We start from the raw sequence: 11,211 nt of genomic DNA, 5'->3' as shown, positions 1-11,211 counted from the left end.
GGAGCTGTGGAGAGTAGATCTTAAGCGTTCTCACCACACACCAATAAGTTTAACTATGTGGAGTGATGGATGTGCTAATGATCTTATCTTGGTACACAATCCACAAGGCATATGTATATCATCAAATCTTCACGTTGTGCACTTTACATATGTACAACTGTATTTTAGAATTATCCCCCAATCTTGTGGGGATGAAGAAGGTGATTCCATTTGCAATGGCATTTAAAGGGTAAAGAACCATTTAAGAAAACATTAACCTAGGGAGCCAAACACTTTCAAATGAAAATTTCAAAACATCACTGAAAGAATTTAAAACACAAAGAAGCAGTAGGAAAAGCATGCCGGGTTCATGGATTGAAACACTCAGTAATGAAAAGACGTCAACACTACACAAAGCGGTCTGCGGAATGAAAGCAATCTCTACCAAGATCTTATCACAGTGTATGATTGAACTCTATACTGGAAACCAATTTGATTTTATTAAAAATCTCACCCCAATATTTTTTTTAAAATGATAGCATTCACACACACACACACACACACACACACACACACAAAATCCAAAGAATTTATTTTCAGAAAGAGATTAACCTAAGCTAAAATTTAGGAATTCATGGGACCCTGAATACCCAGATCCATATGGAAATCGAAGGAAGAACTGTTGAAGGAATCGCATGTCCTGATTTTAAGGCTTTCTGGAAACGTCCATTTGTCAAACCAGTGTGATACGGTTATTTAGACTGACTCATAGAGCTATGGGAAAAAAAAATTACAATGGTTTTTGACAAGGATTCCGAGACCATTTAGTGAGGCTCGGGTAGCCTGTTCAACAAATGGTGCTGAGGAGAATGAAAATCCACATGCTAAAGATGAAGATGAACTCCTCCCGTACGCCCCACAGAAACATTAACTCAAAATGAATCAAAGATCACTTTTTAAGGCATACATGAGTCTAATCACTATATCGTACACCTGAACCTCGTGATATTGTATGTCAACTCTAGTCGAAAATGGAAAAAGAAAAGAATTAGAGAAAATAAGGACCAAAGATCTACATGTAAGTGCTAAAACTATTAAATCCGAGCAACAATATAGAGAGACAGATATATCATACTGGGTTTGACAATGATTTCTTGATTGTAACATGAAAACATAGGCAAGAAAGGAAAAAATATATAGATTAATTGAACTTCTTTAAAATTAACTCTTTTTCCCACATTAAAGGACTCTAGCAATAGGGTGATTTGATCCTAGGATGTAACAACATATTTGAAAATTTTACTTCCGGCAAGGGATTAATATCCAGCATATATAAAACTCAATAACGAATCAAGGAACTTGATTAAAATATAGTCAAAGGGATCGAATGGACATTTCTCCAAAGAAGACATGCTGATATCCAATAGCACAGAAGAAGATACTCCACATCAATTATCATGAAGGGAATGCAAATCCAAACCACAGTGACAGATCACGCAGTGCTCATTAGGATGGCTGCTATCCGAAAAGATAACAACAACGGTAATCACAAGTGCGGACGAGGACGTGCAAATATTGGTATCCTGGTGTGTTGCCAGTAAGAATTTAAAATGGTACACCCACCATGGAACAAAGTATGGCAATTCCGCAAAAATTGGATATGGAATGACTATTTGGTCCAGTAATTCCACCTCTAGCTGTACATTCAAATGAACTGATAGCCGGGACTCACTCAGATATATGCACACCAGTGTCCATAGCAACATTATTCACTGTCATGAAACAGTGTAAATAACCCACATTTGCATCTATGGATGAATGGATAAACAAAATGTGGCATGTGCACGCAATGGAATATTGTTCTGCATTAAAAAGTAGGAAAATTAGGATCCACGTTGCAACTTGAATGAACCTTCAAGATGTTATGCTAAGGGAAATGAGCTGGAAAGCACAGGACAAATGTTATGCGATTCCACTTACACGAGGAGTAAAATTTATTGCGAAGAGTAAAATTAATAGAGAAAGGAGGTAGAATCGTGGCCACCCGGGGTTGTAAGCATGGCAAAACGGGCGGTCCTGTTGAACGGGGAAAAGAGATTCGCTTTGGAACGACGAAAAGGTGGAGGGGGATAGTGGTGACGATTCCCTAAGGCCACTGGATCATACACACGAAAATGGCGAAAGCTGTGAAGGTTACGTTATGTATATTTTAGCACATTCCAAAGAATAACTGAGTCCCTTCCCTGTCCAGAGTTTCTCAGTACAGGCAGAGTTTTCATTAACATGGCTGAGATTAGGGTAGAGTGGGAGTGATGCTGAGTGGCACGGATCCCACCAGTAAGCAAGGCTTTCAATTTATTGTTATTTTCCACAGAACTGTGATGACTCGAGCTCAGCAAAATGAACTCTTTTTGCCCACCCGCGTTCTTGTACTCCCGTTAATGACTCCACCTAAGTCAACTTTCAGGCCACTTGTCTCCGCAGCCACGTACGTTTTGTCTTTTGGATAAGAGCAGCCAGGATTGCTGACGTTCAATCACAGTAAGATCACTTTCTCCTCCTCCCTGCAGGATAATGAGTAGTAAGCAAAGAAGCACTCCTCCTCTCTCGATTCTCCCTCTCTTCCCTCTCTTTCCCCCTCAGTCCTCCCACCTCCATTGCCTTGACTTCCTTCTCCAGGGGCACAAGAAGCAGCATTTGGAGCCCAGGCTCCAGGGCTTCTTCCCCAATCCTGCCTCCCTGCTTTCCTCCAGGGCCCCACTGAAGCCTCTGGAGCGAAGAGGGAATAGAGTGGGAATTCAGGGCTCTGATGCCTCTCTAGAGGTCCAGCTTTGTGCCAGGAGCAGGATACCCTCCCACGTGATTCCATTAGCTTAGAGCGGGCATGGCCTAGAACCTGACCCACAGTTTCTTTTTGTGGGACCTACGGGGTAAGAATGCTTTTTACATGTTTGCATGGTTTAAAAAATCAAAAGAAGAATCATTTTCCCGGACATGAAAATCATTTGAAGTTTACATGGCCCGATCCATACAAACACTTTTGCTGGAATGTGGCCATGCTGTGACTATAGCATTGTTTTTTCTCTACAAGGACAGAGTTGAATAGCTCCTACACAGACCATAATGCCTTCCGAGCTGCAGATGCTTACGATCTGACCCTTTCCGGGGAAGAGTTTGTCGAGTTCTGGCTTAGAGCAAGTGTCCCAAGAGCAAGTGTACAGTTACTCTGGTAGATGGCTGGCGGTCCCTTTGTCCAAACCCAGGAAGGACATTTACTGTAGTTAATTACCTGTGACTGCACTGTAGGGTCTTTCTGTCAGCAGTCCATTCGTTCTTGGTGTTCTGGGTCAGGGGTGGGAATTGAGTAAGGGACGATCATTTGCCATCAAGATGGCTCGAGTCGACAGATCTTGAGTTTTATTTGGTCATCCTATGTTTTCTGTCCTCTTTCATCAGACTTACTTAGCATAATACTCTTAAGGTCCATCCCTATTGTTGCAAATGGCAATATTTCATCATTTTATGGCTGAATAGTATCCCACTGTATAGATATACTACAACTTCTTTATCCATTCATTCATCGAAGGACAGTTAGGTTTTTCCCATATCTTCACTATTATAAATAATTCTGTAATGAACATTAGGGTGTGTATATCTTTTCAAATTAATGTTTTCATATTCTTCGGATAAATATCCAGGAAAGGAATTACTGGATCACATGGAAGTTCTATTCTTAATTTTTTGAAGACCCTCCATATTGCTTCTTATACTGGCCACACCAATGTACAATCCCACCAACAGTCTACAAGAGTTCCTTTTAGCACGTGATGTTTTACAATATAAGACATAGTTTCCTAAGGACGTTTAATGATATTTCTGCCAATATACTTCTCCACTAACAGTGCATGAGAGCCTAATTTCCTACAATATGCTTAGCCATTCTAAATTCACCTTACACTTTGACCCAGACACTTCATTATTTTGGACATATCCATCCAAATTACTCCCTGCCTGAATAGATACCTATAATTATGTGGCTTTGTTTTACAGGCTCTTTAACAAAGAAGGATGATGGAGCCAGAGAGTGTCTGATATTGTCACAAAAAAGTTAGAAATGATTGTCTTTGGAATCAAGGATAGATGGAAAACAAGTGACATGAGTACCTGACATACAGAGTGAAAAGGCCAAGGGATGAATGTATGGGTAAGTAAGATGAAGGTGAGCATTGATAAAAGAATAAAACACAAATGGAAAAAGCCTCTGAGGAACTGAATCCATCCTAGTGATGCACAGCCCTCTGGAAAACTTTCTTTCTTTCCATATATATCTCATTTGTCTCTGTTACTTCACCTTCAAGTTTAACACCAGAGAAACAATTCCCTCACAGACTGAGAAAGGAGAGACAGTACAGGGGAACAGCATGAAAATATGAGTCTCTTTTACAGAAGGCTGGAGTTCAAGGGATCCTAGTTCCAGATACCACACTTATCACACTGCCCACCAGTGATCCCAGGGATCAATTCAGCCCTAACACAGAGTCCCACATTATTGATTGGTTATGGACATAGGATTTGAGGCCAGAGCAATCAGAGTTTGAATCCTGGTGCTAAAATCTGTGGTCCAGCGCAAGTAACTTTGACCTTACGGTGACTCTCATTCTCCCCTCCACCCCTTCTTAAATTGAAGGCAGTAATAGCTTGCACCACATGAGATAATTGTGAGAATTTAGTGAATTATATATGGAACTACACAGAAATCCCCTAGAGAAATGCCTGTGACCTAACAAGTACTACAAATAAGTTGCTATTACTAGCTCAGATACTTAGTACAACGTCTAATGTTTAGTAAGTGAAGAATGTGTATTAACTGCATTTATTGTTACAAGAAAGAAAAGGATTGGGATTATGGGGACAGGTTGTAGCATCAGTTATTAACTTACTTTATAAAGTGGTGATAGTAAAACAGGGCAGCCCTATTGGGAAATAATCTGACATACCATTTAAGGGAGCCAACATTAAAAGATCCGAAACTGAAACAAGCACATGAAAGGATAAAATGAGGGGCCTTAAGTTCCCATTTCCAATCTTTGGACGAAAAAAAAAAGGATTTTTATTTGAGAAATAGTTCAGACTTAAGTGGTAGGTTACAAAAAGCAAGATCGAATGTTCCTCACACCACATGATACAATGTGAAAGAAGAAAAAAACTGTCAGGATATAGAATGGTATGTTACAGTATGGTTTCTCAGAAGATGTTAACAAAATTTTAGGTTTTTATGTGCCAATATAAACATAAAGTCAAGGTAAAGGAACAGAGGAAAATGAATGTTGGTCGTGTTTATAAATGGGTGGTTGGAAAGCATAGTGATTGTATTTTCACATGTATGCTTTACTTGTATAAAAGAATGTTTATTCCTGGGTTTGGGTTTTGCCAGTTGCTTGAGGGGAAACACTATTCATATTGACTCATTACGCAGAATAATGGGAAGACTTTATCATTGATAAGCTGATGTATTTTCTCGCTGATTAGTAAGCTGCATCACTTGAAACAATTCACTCATCTTCTTCTGATTCCAGGTTCCTTAAATGTAAAAACCAGGCATTAGGGCTAACCACCCCCTCAATCATGATATAGAACATATACCAAACTCCAAAAGGTTCCCATTTAATCTTTTCATTTCCCTGGCCCCACGTAATCCTTGATCTCCTCTCAGTCTCTCGATATTAGTCTCTCCTGTTCTACAATTTCATATAAATGGAATCATGTGCTGTACTCCTTTGTGTCTAGCTTTTTTAACTCAGCATAATTTTCTTTGGTGGGGGTGCACCTATCCATGTTTTTGCCTTTTTATTGCTGAGTAATAGCCCATTGTATTGATTTGTTTACCTTTAATGTTGTTTTAATGAGGTTTCAAGAGGAAGTGAGAGCAGATCCTTGTGTTCAATCAGCCATCCTCTTGGTCAGTGTTATATCTTATACAATAGATATAATGCCTTCCTTTACCACTCCTTTATCTCTCTAGGGAACTATTATCTTAAGGTATTTTTCAGCCTTTTCTATTTTTCTTGTTCTTTCAGTACAAACCACTCTGTTTGTTGAGTTTGTTCTTTCCCTCCCATGCTTGCATACCGTGGGCTGACTGTCTCCTGCAGAGGAGGTTTCATTGCCAAGTTAGCCCTGGGTTCATGAGTGTTTAGCTTTAATCCATACCTTGCTCTGGCCTCACCAGTGGATTAGCTTCCTCCCTGACCCTACTACTGGAGGCCCCTTACTACCGCTGTGTTTTTCCATTTCCATTCTTTTTATTTTAAGAGATTCTTCTTTACTTCTTACATGGGAATTCTTATTTCATACATACAGTATAGCTATGAATTTATTATTATTGGAATATTATATGTATTTATTAGTGGAATATTGTTATTCCCAAACCACAACCATATGACTTCAAAATTAAAGACTATAAAAACTTGCACTATCATCATTTAAAATGTTCAGGCAGTTCCCAACCTACTTTACACACAAGAGACACTTGGAGAGATTGAAAAAATCATTAGCACCAGGGTACATCCTCAGCAATTAAAGCAGAATTGGGGTCAGACTCAGGCGATCATATTTTGTAAACTACAAATGAGAGACACACACTGGTAGAAGCAGCTGGCCTCGGTTTCTGGTGTGGCCTTTTGAGGCAACTATAAGCACAGAATCTGTGGATTGCTTGCTGAATCTTAACAGATGGCCCCAGAGTGGTAGAGGCTTGGGTTAAATTTGGCCTGCAACTGAACCCCACTCAGAACTATGCCACTGGACACCTACTTCACAAATCCACACCAATAAGACCGGGATACTTGGGAGCTTTGCTTAGTACATAGAAACAGACACAGAAAGGCAGCCAAGATGGGAAGACAAAGAAGAAGAAATCATATGACAGAACAGAACAGAGATTCAGATATAATGGAGTCAAGTAATCTAACAGATGCAGAGTTCAAAACACTAGTTATAAAGATGCTAAATGAACTTTTAGAAAGTGTAGAGAACTCCAACAAGGAGATAAAAATGGAAATGGAAATTATAAAAGGGAACCAGTCTGAAATGGAGAACACATTATATGAGATCAGAAGTATACTAAATGGAATAAACAATGTGAATAAAGAAGAGAATCAAAAGCCCTATCTAGAAGACAGGAAAACTAGTCAGAACACTCAATCAGAATGGCAAATAAAAAGACAAGAGTATAAAAATAACTTAAGGAGAATATGGGGCACTATTAAGTCTCCAAATATTTGTCTGATCGGCATAACAGAAGAAAATCAAGATGTTGAACAGTTGTTTGAAGAAATAATGAGTGAAAACTTCCCTAACTTGGTGAAGGAAATGGACATAAAACCCCAGGAAACTCAGAAAATTCCAAAAATCAGGGATCCAAAAGGGCCACACCAAGACACATGATAATTAAAATACCAAAGGTTAAAAAAAAACAAAGAAAAAAATATTAAAAGCGGCAAGAAGAAAAGAAATAATTACTTATAAGGGAACACCCACAAGACTGGAAACTGATTTCTCAAAAGAAACTATGCAGGACAGAATGGCTTGGCAAAAAAATAATATTTGAAAGGATGAAGACTCAGGATATACAATCAATAATAATTTATCCAGCAAAACTATCATTTATTGTTGAAGGACACATAAACAGTTTCCAGAAAAAGATAAGCTAAAAGAATTAATCACCACTAAGCCAGTATTACAGGAAATGTTGGAGGGACTTCTTTAAGAAGAGAAAACATGTATCAAAAACTAGAATAAAAAATAGTAACAACTAGATGCCTATCAATAAGCACCTTATGGAAAAGAAATAAGTGCTTCAACCAAAAGACAGAGTGGCTGAAAGAATAAGAAAACACGACCCCAAAATATGAAAAGGAAGTAGATGGAAAAAGATATAGCTTTGATGGACCTAGAAGGTATTAAAGTCAGACAGATAAGATGAACACTATATGATTTCACTTACATGAGAAATTTAAAGAATCAAAAACAAACTAATCAAAAAAAATAGATCGAGATGACAGACATTGAGTTTTATTTGGTCATCCTATGTTCTCATACTTTTGTTATAAATATTTCCATTCTTGTATATTTCTCTCAGATCAAATGCATCTTTGGAGGCTGTTCAGATATTTCCACAGCCAAGGAACCAGTTGCTCAATTAGCCACCTTCAAAGGTTGCTGTAGGTCAAACCAATGTGGCTATCCTGCCATCCTTGCGGCCTGTTAAAGTGAACAGCACTCACCTAGACCCGAAAGGTAAAGTGCTTCTGCTTGGCCTGTGACCCAACATCCCCAGCGATAGGAGGGTGACCGTGCCAAAGGCAGGATCTACCGTCTCACGGGTGGCCTCACGCGAGTCAGCCACTTCAGAACACTTCAGAGATGAAGATGTTCTCCGCGCCAATAGGTTCCCCAATGCCGTGGGGGCAAAGAGAGTCCTCTGAGTCCCTAACAGCAGCTGCTTGGTCCAGTGACACACTGACTTCAAAAGAATTTCAATTCCAGTGACCACAGGCGATATCTTTTGCAACTGTTTCACCACGGCGTGCCTTGTAGTACCAATGTTGCATCCCCTAGTGTCAATTGCATCCTTACTACGTTCACACGCACCTAGGCCAGTTGGATCCCAGATTCTAGTTTCCTTCGGGGCCCATTGCTTGCATCCAGTTTTGGTGTCAAGTACTCTAATAATCAAGGTTCCTGTGGCACTTGCCTGTGCCACAAGGCATCCTAGCAGGACATCTATAATGAAATCCATTAAGCAGCTTGCAAAGTGTCTGTTTTTGGCCAGAAAAGCGGCCTTGGAAGCTGCACAGCCAGGGCAAGCCCACTCACGCCGTGGGACTTCTACAGCTGAAATGCCACTGCTGCCTGACTGCTACTTGACCTTCATGGCAGAGGCTGAATTCTACGAATCCTGCTATGGTTGTCCCAACAAAGCCGGAGAACTCTCCCATCACACATAGCTGACGGCATCATTGAGCCATATGTGGCTCGCGTGTCATTCACTTACACTCATAAGACCCAGTGTGTTACATATGCTTCATTCAAGTGAGATCCCACTAAGAAGTGTAGCCGTAAGGGTTCTCGGCAACGTGTATGTGTGCGTCACACAAACACACCACGTGTGCATGCACACACACAGACACACCCATGCACGCTGGTTCTTTTCAAGTCTGTAGCTTTCTAGTCTCTATAGAACAGGAAAGCGAATAACAGTGTTTACGACCGTCGGGGTAGCTGCCCAGGGAGCTGATTCATGGTTTAGTTAACGAAATGTTATGATTTGTGCGCTTGAAAATGATATTTCCTATTCCTTACAATCCCTGTTAGTATGAGTCTTATGCACAACAAACGTGTTAATCTTCATTTTCACCTTAATTTTCTGCAGCTTCACTTGGATTTTTATGAAGATAACCACATCGTTATCACGGCTCCATTTTCACTGGTATATATTTATTAGTTGATGCTTGTACATACCTATGCAAGTATGTATTGCAGCTTACTGTACCGCCCAGGAGATGCGGTATGATGCTGAAAAGAAGTGGTCATATGAGTCCTCTTTTTCTCTTTTCTATTATCAAAGGGAATGCTTTTAATGGTTCACTGTCCAGTGTGATGTGTGATGTAGTTGATTCTTTGTCAGCTGAAAGAAACTCTTTTCTATCTATGAATTGTTGAGAATTATCGTTATTGTTGTGGTTTAACCCTGATTGGTTGTTTAATTTGTTATATGCCTTTTGACTAGATATTTAGTGGTAATAGTCCTTTCCTTTTGCCTTTATTCGCCTGGTGTGTTAAATTACTTTGCAGACCTCCTAATGTTGAACCAAACGTTGTCTGCTTGGGAATAAACACGACTTTGACATGCTTTAGTAGCTGTTTCAGCCATCGCTGGGTTCAGTTTGCTCAAGTATAAGAAGGTATGTATACTTTTTGCACGATGTAACTAATTTAGACCGGCCAATAATTTGGCCTTCTCATGCATTCCTTGTCAAGATGACTTTTAGAAATACTACGATTTTCATTTTCTTCAGTATGGTGAGGTATATATTTTTCTGGGATTTACTTCGTTAGTCTCAGTTTCAATATTATCAGCATATACATTTCACGTTATCGTACGTTTTGAGTCCTCGCTGTACATGCAAGCACGACAGCCTTTTCAACCCCAAATTTTCTCTTCTGTCCATGCCTTATCTCTAATTCTATTGACCCATATTTCCAGAAGCCCTTTTTTCTCTTATCTCTCTAATGTGCTAACGTTTAGCATTTGTGTTGAACACTGCACATCCGTTACCAGTTTCTTTAATTTCGCCTCTTATTTTTATTACTCTGCATTGACAATAATTTAAAAAAATCGTCAATAACGGTCTTTACTTCTACGTCTGCATTTTATTTTCTCAAAGTTTTCCCTGAATACAACAGACACTCAAATATCCCAAGCATTCATTTGTTTGGAAGAGACCTGTGGCGTAGCAATGCTGATGTGCTTGGCCAATGCTGCCATGTCTATTCAACGCCACTGTTGGGAGAACGGGTGATTAAGGACGAGGGAACTGGAGCATTGAAATAACGGGATCGCTACGATAAATATATACACGTTTCATTTAAGACTACAGCATATGGTGTAGAAAGGAGTATAGAGATGACAAAGACTGAAAATGTACTTGTCTGCCTTCAAGTCCTGGCCCTGCCGCTTACCGCCTGTGTGATTTTTCGGCAAGTACCCAATCTCCCCGAGCTTCAATTCCCTCACATGCTAGTCAGGAGTGGTGTTTACCAAATGTTTCCATTTCTCCCCGATTCCAGCACCTGGTAGAACCGCACTTCTTGCTTGCGTGTCGAGGACCCCTTTGTGGACTGTGTGTGAAATGTGGCACTTCTGGGCCAGAACACAGGGTCGTTGATTTGAGATATCCTCGCACCCCATCATCCTCTTCTCCACAAGCACAGTGACTGACTATTCTCGAAATGGTGGCCGTTCTGTCAGTTTGTGTCTCCAAGTCGTTCCCATGAGAATTGCTCAGATCCTCAAGATCCACCACCCCGTCACAGATGTGCACCCATCTTGGACATGCATCGGGAATGAGGAATAAGCCACTGAGATTTAGGATGGTCTGCTCCCACGGCTTACCGTGGCCTCTCCTGACTCATGTATCTCATCTGTAAGTTAAAATAATATTCTCTCAG

The 11,211-nt window shown here is 40.1% G+C and overlaps 1 long non-coding RNA gene across 2 annotated transcripts; it reads left to right on the top strand.

The window, feature by feature from the left end:
- The first annotated feature begins 4,037 nt into the window (after nucleotides 1–4,037).
- On the top strand, nucleotides 4,038–10,934 carry LOC120611023 (uncharacterized). 2 transcript variants are annotated; one of them, XR_005655060.1, is made up of 3 exons: nucleotides 4,038–4,183; nucleotides 9,835–9,944; nucleotides 10,634–10,934. It is a non-coding gene; the product is annotated as an uncharacterized LOC120611023 (long non-coding RNA). The 2 variants fall into 2 exon arrangements; XR_005655059.1 differs by having other exon boundaries at nucleotides 10,428–10,934.
- Nucleotides 10,935–11,211: the final 277 nt, after the last annotated feature.

Source organism: Pteropus medius, unplaced genomic scaffold (assembly GCF_902729225.1).
Source record: "Pteropus medius unplaced genomic scaffold, Ma_sr-lr_union100, whole genome shotgun sequence".
NCBI classification, from domain to species: domain Eukaryota; kingdom Metazoa; phylum Chordata; class Mammalia; order Chiroptera; family Pteropodidae; genus Pteropus; species Pteropus medius.
This window is presented reverse-complemented; position numbering and strand designations above follow the sequence as displayed.